Here is a 14,405-nt window from a genome sequence, read left to right as displayed (position 1 = left end):
AGGCAGGGCTTCCCTGGTAGCGCAGTGGTTGAGAGTCCGCCTGCCGATGCAGGGGACACGGCTTCGTGCCCCAGTCCGGGAAGATCCCACATGCCGCAGAGCGGCTGGGCCCGTGAGCCATGGTTGCTGAGCCTGCGTGTCCAGAGCCTGTGCTCCGCAATGGGAGAGGCCACAATAGTGAGAGGCCCGCGTACCGCAAAAAAAAACAAAAACACACAGGCATATAGGTTAACAGTTCTATATTATTTTTATTGAATGGAGGTACACTGTCTACCTCAACGCAAACCAGTTTTCCTTTCCCAGAAGTACCTTCTGTATAGTCTTATGGCTATTTCCTTTGCTACTTACCTCTGTTTCTTTAAATAACACATCTAGTGTTAATTTCATTTTTTTAATTTTAGACATTATATACTGACTTTCTACTATGGAAAAAGAAAATTTAGCTTGTGTCACTACATTTTCCTTATTCACTTTCTGTTTCCTCAGCCTTTCAATGTAGTTGTATCATAACTTTGGTTAATTAAATAATAAGTAGTATTCACATTATTATGAATAGCATATACATGTATAATGGTGTTTACAAATAAACTATATAGGAAAATGCTATTACTTTTCACCATTTGCATAACTTTCTATTTCCCTAGAGTGTAAATTTTTTCTTATTTTTCATTTGTTTAGTTTTCTATGTACTTATCACTAATTCATTCTCAAACTCTCTCCCGGTCACCTATGTCTGCTTTTTAAATGTTCAAATACATCAAGTGTTTTATCAATTTATTTTGTGGATACATTCCTCTTGTAGATTTTTGATCTGCCCTAGTCTGGCCTGGTTTCCCAGTCCACGGCTGTGATCGTGGTCTTTCTCTTCACCATTATCTTGGGGAGTCCCTTTGTTTCCCTTTTGACTGGATGTGCTATTTTCTGGATTCCATCCCTTCCTCTTTATGGGTTTATCCCCTCATTTTGGTGCATATGTCTTCTCAAAAACTTCCTGAGAAGGTATACATGAAGTACATTTTTGATATCTTTCAAGTTTGAAAACATCTTCATGCTCTCACATCTAATAAATTGATAATTTGTTTGCATATGGAATTCCAGGTTGATTATCATAGTCACTCAATTTCAAAGGCTTTACTCCATTGTCATCTAGTTTCTAGTGTTGCAGTGCAGAGTTCTCAGCCATTGTGATTCTGGTTCCTTTTTTTTTTTTTTGTAATCTATTTTGTTTTCTTTCTGGATGCTGATAGGATCTCCTTTTTGTTCTTAATGTTTTTGAATTTCACAATGGTGTGTTTTGGTGGAGACCGTTATCAGCACTGTTGTGGGTTCTTTTTGGGACCTTTCAATTTTGAAAAATTACCTTGAATTATTTATGATCTCTTCCACTTGATTTTCTGTTTTTTTCTTTTCTTAAGTGTTGTTTTTCAAATGTTGAAACTTCTGGATCAATATTACAATAATCTTTTCTTTTTTCCTTTTATTCTATTTCTTTTATCTTTCTACATACTTCCTGGTTTTTTTTCCCCTCTCATCTTTATCTTTCATTCATTCTATTGGATTTTAAATTTCTACAATCATATCTTTTAGTTTCAGAAACTTTTTTTGTTTTTATTCCATTTTTATGATAATTTTAGGGTAGGAAATTTCTATTAATCCATTTGCTATTTGATAGTCCCCTATTCTTATTTGATAAATGCTACATATTCTCATATCTCTTACAACAGTAATTATTCTCTCTTTTTAAAAAACTTCTCTTCTCCCTGTGAAGACTCTGGATATCCAAGTTGCTTTTATCCCATTTCTTTTGGAATATTTATTCCTTTTATGCTAGCAGATTTCTTCAAATGTTGACAATCATTCACTGTCTCCTACTAAACAGTTAAGGTTGTGACACAAATATACTGATTCTAAACTTAGTTCTCCCTGTGCACTTTACTCTTTGTGTGATCTGACTAAGCCATTTCATTGGGGGAAGGCTGTGTATGCATTGGGGCTTTTCTCTTAGGCCGATCACACTCCCAAGAAAGTAATTCTACAATCTTCTGCTTGGGAGGTAATAGTCTGCCTCCTAGTATTCTGGAAGCCATGTAGCAGAAGAAAACTGGTGCCTCAACATTCAGTTTAAAAACTTACATTGAATTCTTCTATCTGTAATGATCCTAAATCTCAGCTCTTCTTGGTATCTCCCAAAGAATTTCTGCTTTATCTTTTGCAGAGAAACAATAACGAGTGGGAGAAGCGTAGTTGCATGGAATGAAAGAGAGGATCTAGGAAGTCTAATAGTTTCCTAAACAAACCTTTAAACAATAGTCTTTTCAGCTCCACCTTCAATTCACTTTCACAGGTACCCAATATCACTTTACTGAGTCATTTGAGGCATGACAGTGTAAATTGAGTTGCTTTTTGTTTTCCCTACTATTGTCTTAAAAATCTGTTTTCTCAGTCTAAAGGTGTCAATTACCACTTACTCTGCTTTTGAGCTTATCAAGTTTTCTTACTCACATATCATTTCCATTTCTTTTTGACCTTGTAGATTTCATTTAGTAAGCTTTATTTTGTTATTTTAGTAAATTTTTAAATGACTGAAGAAATGTTTATATGTTTAATATGCCACCTTTAGCTGGAAACCACCATTCATTCTTTTACTTGGAAATGTAAAGAAATGTAAAGAGTCACATGGAAATAATCATGCAGAGATATCCATCCACAGAACTTTATATTTCCTATTGCATTACATCTACTAGATTCACAGATTTGTGTTATCTCATTGAGTTTTGTAGAAATTTGAGCTGGTAATCTCTTCCTGTAGACAGAAGTAGTTTTGGATTCTAGACTTGCAATTTACTAGACAGTTGGCTTTAGACAAATAACCTAACCCCCTTAAGTTTCAATCTCATCTCTAAAGTGGGGATAAAATAATTTCTTTATATGACTGTTGAAAGAACAGATGCATTGTATGCAAAGTGCCTGGGATGTGGTCATTATTATTACTTTATGAATTTCTGAAAATTATTCCTCTAAACTATTGCTTAATCTAAAATATTTATAATGTTTAGTTATCTCTGTTTACTATGTTTTCAGCTATAGCTATGACTTGATCAAAGTCAAACTTCCAATGCATATTGATTTTAAGTGATTTATTCTGATCTCAAAATTTTTAGATAGAAATATACATTATGGTAGTTGTTTTACAGTTGCCTTTTTCCTGATCTTAGCAATAAAGCTTTCAGTTTTTCACTGTTGACTATGATGTTTGCTGTGGGGTTTTCATATATAGTCTCTATTTTGTTGAGGTAATATTCTTCTATCCCTAGTTTGTTGAGTGTTTTAGTATGAAAAGGTGTTGAATTTTTGAATTTTTTCCAACACCTTTTCTGGATCTATTGAGACTATCATGTGATTTTTAGCCTTCACTCTTGTTAACGTGGTATATTACATTGACTGATTTTTGTATGTTGAACTACCTTTGCATCCCAAGGGAAAAAAATCTCACTTGATCATGGTTTATGATGCTTTTAATGTGCCATTGAATTTGGTTTGCTAGTATTTTGTTAAGGATTTTTGCATCTGTTATCATCAGGGATATTGGTCTGTAGTTTTCTTTTCTTGTAGTGTCTTTGGCTTTAGCATCAGAGTAATGCTGGCCTTATAAAAATGAGTTTGGAAGTGTTCTCTCCTCTTCAATTATTTGGAAGGATTTGAGAATGATTGACATTAATTCTTCTCTGATTATTTTGTAGAATTGTCTAGTGAAGCCATCTGGTCCTGGACTTTTACTGTTGGGAGACTTTTTATTGTGATTCAATCTCCTTACAAGTTATAGGTCTGTACAAATTTTCTACTTCTTCATGATTCAGTCTTGGTAGTTTGCATGTTTCTAGAAATGTATGCATTTCTTCTAGCTTATCCAATTTGTTGACATTTAATTGTTCATAGTAGTTTCTTACAATCTTTTTAATTTCTGCTTCATCAATTGTAATGTGTTTTCTTTTATTTCTGATTTTATGATTTGAGACTTTTCTCTCTTTTTCTTAATTAATTATTTGTCAATTTCATTGATCTTCACAAACAACTAACTCTTAGTTTGATTGACTTTTCCTATTTTTTTTTACTAATCTCTGTTTTATTTATTCTCTAATCTTTATTATTTCCTTCTGCTAACTTTGGGCTTTGTTTGTTCTTCTTTTTCTAGTTTCTTGAGGTGTATTTGAGGTCATCCCTTTTTAATACAGGTATTTACCACCATAAACTTCCCTCTTATTACTGCTTTAGCTGCATCCCATAAGTTTTATTATGTTATATTTTTGTTTGTCTTAAGATATTTTTTAACTTCTCTTTTGATTGCTTCCTTAACTCATTGGTTGTCAGGAGTGTGCTGTTTAATTTCCACATATCTGTGAGTTTTCCAGTTTTCCTTCTGCTATTGATTTCTAGTTACATTTTCTTATGGTTAGAAAACATACTTGGTATGATTTCAAACTTCTTAAATTTGTAAAGACTTGTTTTGTGACCTAACAAGTGATCTATCTTGGATAATGTTCCTGGAAAAGAATAAGTATTCTGCTGCTGTTGGGTGGGGTGTTTTGTATATGTCTGTTAGGTCCATTGGTCTATACTGTTGTTCAAGTTTTCTCTTTCCATATTGATCTCCATCTGGTTGCTCTATCCATTATTGAAAGTGGGGTATTGAAAGCTCCTACTATTATTGTGTTGCTATCTGTTTCTATCTTCAGTTCTGTCATTGTTTGCTTCCTAAATTTGAGTGCTGTGATGTTTGATGCATATATATTTGTAATTGCTATCTCCCCAGTGAATTGATCCTTTTATCACTATGTAATGTCCTTCTTTGTCTCCTGTGACAATTTCTGACTTGAAGTCTATTTTCCTATCTCTTTGTGGTTGTTACCATTTTGTCCAAGTATGATCTTCCTGAGCTTTTAGCATCTTTATGATGAATATCTTAAATTGCCAGGTAATTTATATACTTTCAATTCTTTAGGGTCAGTACCTGGAGATTTATTTTGTTCCCTTGGTTGGGCCATGTTTTTCTGTTTCTTCATGTGACTGGTTACTTTGTGTTGTAATCTGCACATTGAAAACAACATCCACTTCTCCCAGTCTTTATGGACAAGCTTCGTGCAGAGACCTTCACTCATTCGCCTGAATAGAGATTCTGGGGGCCTCTCAAACCTTTTCTGTGGATGTATCATCGCTGGGCTTGTGCATATAAATTTCCAGTCAGAGAGGTTTTGCAGGCTCTTTCTTCAAGGGTTCATAATCTCTTTTTCCCTCTGGTGTCTGTTTGTGGTACTGCAGGTTCTATGGAGCTGCCATAAGCCACCCAGCTCTTTTTTGTTCTCAAAGACCCCCAGGCATCTAGAGTATCCCAGGTCCTGTCAGCACTCCAAGTCAAATAAGATGAAAACCAATTCCTCTGGCATGTCCCCCACCCCCAAAAGAAGCCAGCCGTTGGACACATGATTCAACTCTTTCCCTCTCCAGGGAGAAGCCAGGAGTTGGGGGTTTTCTCCCTCTTGCTCTATTCTGAGACAGGAGGAGTGGCAATGCTAGTTCAAACTTTCACCTTTGTTCTTAGCAGCCCCCAACCTGGCGTTCTTCCCTGTCAGTGTTTAGATTCAAGCAAGAAAGAAACCAATTCCTCTGTTAGCCCCCACCAAAAGTCAGAATGTTATATGTATATTCCAGTCTTTTGTCCCTCCTTCCCCCCTCCCTGGAGATTTCAGGAGTTGGGAATTTCCTTCGGATCATGCTGCAGTGTGCTACATTGTGCTGGTGGGAGGGATTCTGATGAGTGAATGCTATAAATTTTTCTACCAGCTTTGATGCAGCTGGTTTCAGGCTTGCCTGTGGTGAAGCAGCCTATTAATTGGTGTCTGGATTTCTCACAAAGGGAATTGGTCTTGTATCATTGTTGAATTGATAACTCCATGGGGAAAGGAGGGTTTGAGGCTTCTTATTCTGCCATCTTGCTGATGTTTCCATTCAAAGCATGAATAATTCTATAAATAATAACAAAAGTTCTCTAAAATTCAAGCAGTTATTAGATACAGGTATGTTATTAAAGAGTGTTTTTGATAGAGCCAACTCCCAATCTTCCTTTCCTACCTTTCTCTTCTCTAGCTCACACTGTACTTGAACTGGAGGTTTGGATTGCAAAGAGAAGTTCTAAAGGAAGGGGGCCTCACAAGGAAATTTTACAAGAGGTTCTACAGATATTTTTAGAGTATCTGAAATAAGTCTCCCATGAAGTAAGTTTCTAACATTTCACATCTTTTCTTTCCTTCATCACTGAGCCTTGAAGTTGGAAAACCATATTTCATATTAATAGTTTTACAGAATGAGTGTCAGAAGTTCATGTCATAAGTAGTCCAAATCACCTCAATTCCCCTTGCCTCTTTTTCAGATCTCTTTTGCATGGAGAGATGAGTCCCAGCTGCAGATATTTTATTAGCTGTCAACTTTCCATTGACCAACGGTTCATTTTCTCATTTAAAATAAATCACTTCCACTCTGCTACACAGTAGGAAACTTCCTGGTGCATTTCTAGCATAACTGAAAATAGTTTGATGTTCTCGGCTTCTCCCTGAATAGTTGAATGAAGATACTGGAGAACCTGCAATGTCTCTGTGTGCTGAACATGGGATCATCAAACAGTTTGCCAGCTTGCCAGAGAGACAAAGAGAAGCAAAATGCAGCTGAAGGAGAAATTTTTTTTTTGGGGGGGGGGTGACAATTTTATCTCAAGTGATCTGGATTATCTATGTACATTCTTATGCATCTGGGGCAGCTCACACCCTTCTACCCTCTGCTTATTCCTTAGATGTATCTAACATAGGAAATTTTTCCCTAGGTTCAGAGTCAGAGGGAGAGGATGGCCCCCAGGTAGAGTTGGAGCTAGTAGAGGTGACACTGGGGACGCTGGATCTTCGTGAATTTGAGGTATTGCCCAAGCAGAGGAGGAGAGAAACTGAGATCTGGAGGCTGGGGTGCAAATGACTCTTTCCCAGAAACCTCAAGAAGATGAGGCCTTTTCACAGTCAGCCCCTTTGGGGCCTTCCCCAGATGAGGCCAAGTCCCCTGGTCAGCCAGAGCTCTGGGACGTGCTTCTGGCTGCTTGCTGAGCTGGAGATAGGGGGATGCTGAAGCTCCGGCTAGCTGCCAGCCCCCTAGACCCTGGAGTTCTGTCTCTGCTCAGTGCCCCATTGGGCTCCGGTGGCTTCACCCTCCTGCGCACAGCAGCCGCAGCTGGGAGAGGCTCAGTGGTTGGCCTCAGAGGCAGGGGCAGACCCCTCTGCAGTAAGTAAGGATCTTCATGCCGACCCCTTCTGGGGTACACGGACGATGATCTTGGCACTGGCTACTTGACAGTATTTCCCTTGGTCTGCTTGGGTGATGTTGGGAGGAACAGGAGGCAAGCTGAACCCATTTTTGGGTTTTCACACCTAGGGACTCCTGAACCTGGCCACCATGCACAGTTGCAGCTGACAAGTCAGCATGTAATGAGTTCTGGAGGTTCATGGAGAAGAATCCAGATGCTTCTGATTACAGCAAAGCTCAGGTCAGCATATACCTTTCTGGAAGTCCTCCAGGTGCCAGGGCCACTGACAGCAGAAATGGAGGCATGGCAGGCCACTCAGAAAAGGGAGCAGAAGGCCAAACGGAAAGACAAGCACATCTGGATCACACATTCCAGTCCCAAAGACTGAGCTCAGCTATATATGTATGCATGTATGTATGTACCACAGAATATCAATAATACATTGTTCATAAATATGCTAGAAACCATTTTTCTTAATTTTCTCCCTCTGCAATAGAGTATGTTAACATACTAGACATTCCATTGTCTTAGATCTCTTGTTTGTCTTATCTCCATTTCTGAAATAATTTATTCACCAGGCACAGTGATAAGGACTGATAAAACACAGAAAAGAAAAAGTAAACAATACGCAAATAGTTAATTTTAAATACTTCTACTCAAATAACTTTCCTTAGAGGAATTAGCAAACTTAGTCTAGTGAGGCATAATATTATTGGTGTGTATTTTTTGCTCTTTGGCCATAATGCCTTTGGTGGAAAATTTTCCTAGTACTAATTTTAGGAATACTATCAGTAAGCAAATAATCTTCAAGTAACATTTATTGAGCACTTAATCTGTCCCAGGCACTGTTCTAAGTGCTTAACACATATTGCCTACCTGCAGTGACCGTTACAGAGAGGAAGATGTTAAGTAACCTCCTAAAAGTCACACAGCCAGATTGTGGCAGGTCTGGAATTGAAATCCACTCTGTCTGACTACAAAGGCTATACTCATAAACATTATCTTATTCTGCCCTCATTCTTGGTGTTCAATGAGTAATAGCACAACCTGCTTTCCCTATAGCCTTAAACAATGAAGGGCTGGAATAGGAAAGAGCTAAATTGTAATAACAACATCCTACTCTGGTTTATGGTAAAGCAAACCAGTCATCACAAAAAAAGAAAATTTTATATATATATATATATATATATATATATACACACACACATACATGTGTATTTCACTGTGAATCTCTAAAAAGTCTCATTTATTGTCACTTTGCTTGCTGTCCAAAGACTGAACTGAATGCCCTGTACCTTCTTAGACCTCCATACAGGAAAGGATAAGAAAGTTTATATACTCTTTTTTCTTTCCTAAATGGCAAAAAGCCCAGACTTTTTGTTACCATTCCATGGTAAACATTTGTCTCTCCAGTCACCCAGATTCATGATTCATTTGTTAGCGGCTTAGCGGGCACATTTTGGCCAGCAGCCTGCCATGTGCCCATGTCGGGCTCTGAGTGAGTTCTGTACAGAGGAAGTCTCCTTTTGACCATACAAGAGCATGTGCATGGGATTTCAACCAGAAGCAGCTTAGCAATGAGATAGGTATGCAGCACAGGAAGGGCCTAACGAGGCACCTCGCCCATGAGTTACCATGGGAGCCACACTGAGCATTGAGCATCGTTGGCTGTGAACCACTGTTGCAAAGCAGAAGCACTGTAGCTGCACTGTTCTATTGTGCCTCTCTATGTGTTGGATAGGACAGAGATGTGGCTGCTTTAAGATGCCGTCACTGCTTGGAACACACGTGAGGCAAGTCTGGAATCTCTACACCACATTACCACTGTGTGCTTACCTTTTGTCATCGTGATTCACCATGTTCTCTTGAGCTTTGTAGCCTCGCTATTTACAATAACCTCATCATTTAAAGATAAGGTGAGCCTTCCATTAACACTGAATCTAAAAATCTGCATAAAACATGTGCCCGGCTGTCCTCCACCCTACCCTTACCACACTTGTTGGAACTCAAGCTCTCACCTCCAAGGGAGCCATTGTGCAAAACAACAAACGGATGAAACTTGGAAAACAATGTAAATATAGGGAAAGTGAAGAGGCTATAAAGGATCAAAACCACATCTTTTCTCTTTTACTTTGTATGTTTCTTATTTCATTCATTCCTTCAATGAGTAATTATTGAGTGCCTTCTACATGGAAGGCACTGCAGTAGGGACAAGAGGGGAGGGAGATCATTTTGAGGTACAAAGTCCTTTGGGAGGTAGGCTGGTCCTGGGTAGTGTGCCAATAAGTGTAGTTTAAAACAGGAAGTGAGTATAGCACACACCAAAAACTGAGCAGCAGGCAAAATTCAGGTGACAGATGAAAGAATATAAAAGATTCCTGATAAATATTGTCTATGACAATATTTTATTCATAGACAGCCCTAAAGGAAAGAAGTAAATGTGTGTCCTCTGCCTCCTTCCTCCCTGAAAGAGCTCTGTCTCAAATATAATAACCACATTTCAACTTAATTATGCATTCAGTGGGTTTCAGGTGGAGAGGGGCTATAATTTGAAATATTTTTCTGTGAGAAATTATGTTTAAGAGCCAAACCATTTGCAAGCAAATTTTGAGGGCTGTGTGTATCTACACGGAATCATGTTTTTTTCCCTTTCCCAGGACTTAATTTGTTATATAACTGTGTTTCTAACTATATAATTATATAGAGTTTAACTACCTATGTAAAGGCAGGCAGAACATGTAGTAAAATTTCTTTTGCCACAGTTAAAAGTTCAAGATATATTTATGGCCAGTATCTTTCCGCCTACAATAGATATAAATTGGTTTTGTTTGGCATTTCTAAGTATGAAACTTTTTTATCCCAAATATTCACTAATAATATATTAATCATACATCTAAACCGTTTTCCTCTTGAGTTTAAATTTGTGGTAGAATTCTTCTACAAACTTAAAAAACTTAGAATTCATCTAATCCTTCTTTGGGTGAAAATTTCAAAGCAGGGAAAGGAATAATGCTTTTTAACTCTGTACCAAGATCATTCTGACTAACAGTACATACTTAAATTCTTGTGAGTAATTTTAATGGATTTGCTGAGAGATCAGCTTAACTACTTGAGGAGGAGAATTGTTAATAAGGTAGCTGTGTTATGACACAGGTATATTCCTGTTTCATTCTTTGCCTTCACCAAAATTTCTCAGACCCAAACACTTTATCAGATTTAATTGCTTTTTAGAAATTAAATTTAAAGACTTCAGTCAGGAGACTTCATCCTTAGTTTTTATGGGACCTGAATCTAAAGAGATAAATCAAGAGTGGTTGTTCAAATCTGAATTAATATTGTTGAGATTCCACTGGCAACACAGCTGCTGATTTGGAACATCTGTCATGACTTTAGTCATGAAGATTGAACGCAAAATATTATAACATTTCATTAAACATTACAGAGTTCATTTTGGGCCACTATTTTGGTTCCCATTGGTATTCTTCTGGACATACATTTAATAGCAGATTAAATATCCAGTATGACCGACATTCTGAGAAAAAGAAGTAACTGAGAGGTTTTTCAACTTTTATGAATAGAAAAATCTCAAGAGAACCAAAATATCCCAGAAATGTTAACATATTCAGGTAGAAATGCCCCCCTCACTTTGTCTGTGCTGCACTGAGAGGCACTTCACAGAACAGCATCAATCAGAGAAGGGTGAATCTTGGCTCTGCCACCGTATAACTCAGAACTTGTGTTTTCATGCAAATTGCTTAAAGATTCTGGGCCTTGATTTCCACATATGTAATAGAGAGAAATAAATGGTACTATATAGAGTTGTTGTGAGGATTAAATGATATCCTAAACAAAAAGCATCCAAGAAAGTGGCTAGGAGATAGCAGCTTTTCAGTAAATGGTAGCTGTGTAGCTCCATATACCAGGAAAAAAAATACTGAGCAATAAAGAGCAAGTCAATCACCACAGCCCTGGGAGTCCTGGGTCTGAGTCCTAAAGAACTTATGAAATTTAAAAAGCATGGTCTTTTTTCACCCAGAAGGTTGGAGTAAAGGGGTTTACTCAATAGCAATAGCCACAGAGATTGAACTGAAACATAAGCAACCTTTTTATTAAAAAAGCAGGACGAAAAGGTGGTTCACAGTTCTAACACAGAACTCTGCCTAAGTAACTCAATCTACTTCTGCCATTGCCATTTGGAGGAAAACAAACAGTAAGTCTGTGGGAAAAAAAAGAAAAGCATGGTCTTTTCATTGACCTGTGTGTGTGTGTGTGTGTGTGTGTGTGTGTGTGTATCGGATTGAGGGTGGGGTGGGGTGTGTGTATAGGGAATACATGTTTATGATGGATGAGAGATTTAAGTCCAATTTTCTATTTTCTTTCACTCAACAGGCAAAAGAGTCTCATGTGCTCAACTTCTTCCTTCTTAGTACTTATTTGAAGCCTTAAGGCTATTTTCTCTAAGTGTACATGATTGGTAATGGGTGTTAATCATGTCAACTAGACTCTGCACATGTGTTAGCTAATTCTTTACCCTTCTTTGGTCTACAAATGTCTTGACTTTCTTAAAAATCTTAGTTCCTTAAGAAGGCACTAACTGAGAATTTACATTGTTGGAAATTTCCGGAAAACTACTAGGCTTCATTTCTAGGGACTGTCATGTACATTATCTGTGCAGACTTCTGGACACCCTTCTGCACACAAGGCCAGTCCTAACTGTGGCTTCTCTGTTGTTTCCATGGTCCATGTCTGGTAAAAGTGGGGCTGTTCTATTTAATCAACAGCCTAGATGACTTTATTCTTTAGTTATATGATGTAACCTTTTTGGAAAACTATTTAGCAAAATGCGCTATGAGCCCTGCTGATACCTAAATACTCATATCCAGTCAAAATTCAATAGTTTGTAATTTACCCACAGAAAAATAATTTAAAGAAAAACAACATACACAAGCAATGTGAATGAAGACATTCACTGCAGTGTTATTAACAGTTACATTGGAGGTGACTTAATTGTTCAACAAGAGGGAAATGGCTGAATAAATATCAAAGCAAGTCAATGAAATACTATGCAGTTGCTAAAGTAGTCATTATGAACATTATGTAATAACATGAAAATGTCATGATATAATGTTAATTAAATAAAACATAACAAACATCATATTACCTCATCATTACAACTTCAGAACATATGTAAGCATGAATAAGTACTAGGAGTAAAAATTGCATAGTGTGTACTGTAATGGTAGAAGTTGTGGATGTTCTCCATTTCTTTTTCTACTTTCTATATTGTCATAATTTGGCTTGTACAATGGAAACAAGTTTTGAGTAAGCGATAAATAATTGAACATGATCTACAAAATTCACAACACTATTCAAAGTATGTTCAGGTATAACTTTGTAGATCAAGGTTAAGTTGTACTATTTAAATTAATAATTATATGGATAATTCAATACATGTAGTCACTTTTGTTTTTCAGTTGGTATATCTAGAAAAAACAGAGACTAAAGGTAGTGAATCAGAAGTAGAAGACATAGAATGTTGCCTCAACTATGCCACTAACAGACTGTTTAACCTGAAACAGTTTCTTCTCCTGAAACTGAATTTTCTCACTTGTAAAACTCAGGAATTGGACAAGAACATTTTTTAGGTAACTTACCTATCTAAAGTTCTGTGATACCGAGCTTATAGTCCTTTATTCAAACCCTATCTAATGTTTACCGCCTCCAGTCAGGCACTATCTTGCATGCTAATAATATTTATTACTGTTATTGTATTTATTTAGAACACCTGCTGAAAATGTGACTTAATTAAATCCCAAATGATTGTAAGTTTTATCCACTATTTCTTCCCAAATCCCTATCAATCCTAGGAATTTTATCATTGGAGTTGCACAGGATAAAAATTGTATATACATGATCACTCTATCTGAAAAGAAAAAATAAAGTATCAGTAGCTTCTTCATACATGCTGCTTCTTTTTAAACTCCTTCAAGATAAAAAAAAAACCTTTTATGACCAATTTAAATTTTGCAATTTAGGTAGAAGTTCATAGAATGATGAAACAAAGTTTTCCATAAAAATATGACTAGATCAGGTACAATTTTCTTGTTAATTGTAACAGGTAACTATAAATAATTTAAAAATTGGTAAGATAGAATCAGGAGTGAGGAAATCAATTTGCTTATGAATATAAAACAAAAGACTGAGGATATTTAAAAATAAGCTCCAGCAAGAAACTTCAAAGAATCTGTAAAACAAAATATAATATATTCTAATTCTTACCACCTTAGAACTAACTGGAATCATCACAAATAAGCTTCAAAGTGAGGTCCATCCAGAGGCAGCTTACTTTTTGACATTTTCAGTGTCACAGGAAGGAAACCAGTTACCTCTAATCAGAGACTTTGGTATTTAGTTCAACTCAGGAGCTAACCACCTACAGGAAATGAAAAGACAGAACACAAAGTCTGCTAAAGCAGGTTGTTTTGATATTCAGTAAAACTCTGCTCCAGTACCCTGGCATTCTCAACTTTATTGAATGTGAGGGTTCATAATGAACACAGCATGTTAACGTCTGATTTCAGTAAGGAAACTCCACCTCTTTCTCTCTGCTCCCTATTTTTGTGTTTGACAAGAAGCTCTTCCTTCTGTAGATAAACTCATAAAACTTTATCTGATATGGCACAAGGTAAAAGTTTGAATGAATCACAAAACATTTAGGCTTTGTGGCAACCAACCAAATTTCATAAAATCTTTCCTCAAACAGCTTACAGTATGCACTGTAAAGTCATTTGTCCAACAAGTATCTATGGAATATTTATTTGTACCTGCACATAGCATTTTTTTTAAGTGCAAGAAAGGAAAAAAAAAATCACAAAATATTCAGCACCAGCAACCCTAAAGTTTTAAATTCCATGGGCTTTGAGGTTTGATTATTTAGCTCAAGTTGTGGGTCAGATAAGAGACATTCTGGTCAAAGGACTTATTATTTTAGATATTTTATCTCCTGAGTAATACTGGTGATATAGAGACTCCAGGAATGTATGGTCAGGGAAGGTGCAGAGAGCAA

At 36.9% G+C, this 14,405-nt stretch overlaps 1 long non-coding RNA gene across 3 annotated transcripts in view; it reads right to left on the bottom strand.

Annotated features, from left to right (window-relative positions):
• Positions 1-6,450: 6,450 nt before the first annotated feature.
• Positions 6,451-14,405, bottom strand: part of LOC113609842 (uncharacterized) — a 48,420-nt gene continuing 40,465 nt past the window's right edge. For all 3 annotated transcript variants that reach the window (XR_003428842.1, XR_003428839.1, XR_003428840.1), the window contains one exon: positions 6,451-13,772. This is a non-coding gene — a long non-coding RNA (uncharacterized LOC113609842). The remainder of the gene's footprint in view (positions 13,773-14,405) is intronic.

This window comes from Aethalodelphis obliquidens, unplaced genomic scaffold, assembly GCF_003676395.1.
Source record: "Aethalodelphis obliquidens isolate GAN/ISIS:26980383/991018 unplaced genomic scaffold, ASM367639v1 scaffold3, whole genome shotgun sequence".
Taxonomy (NCBI): domain Eukaryota; kingdom Metazoa; phylum Chordata; class Mammalia; order Artiodactyla; family Delphinidae; genus Aethalodelphis; species Aethalodelphis obliquidens.
The sequence above is the reverse complement of the archived record's forward strand: the minus strand, read 5'-3'. Positions and strand labels throughout refer to the sequence as shown.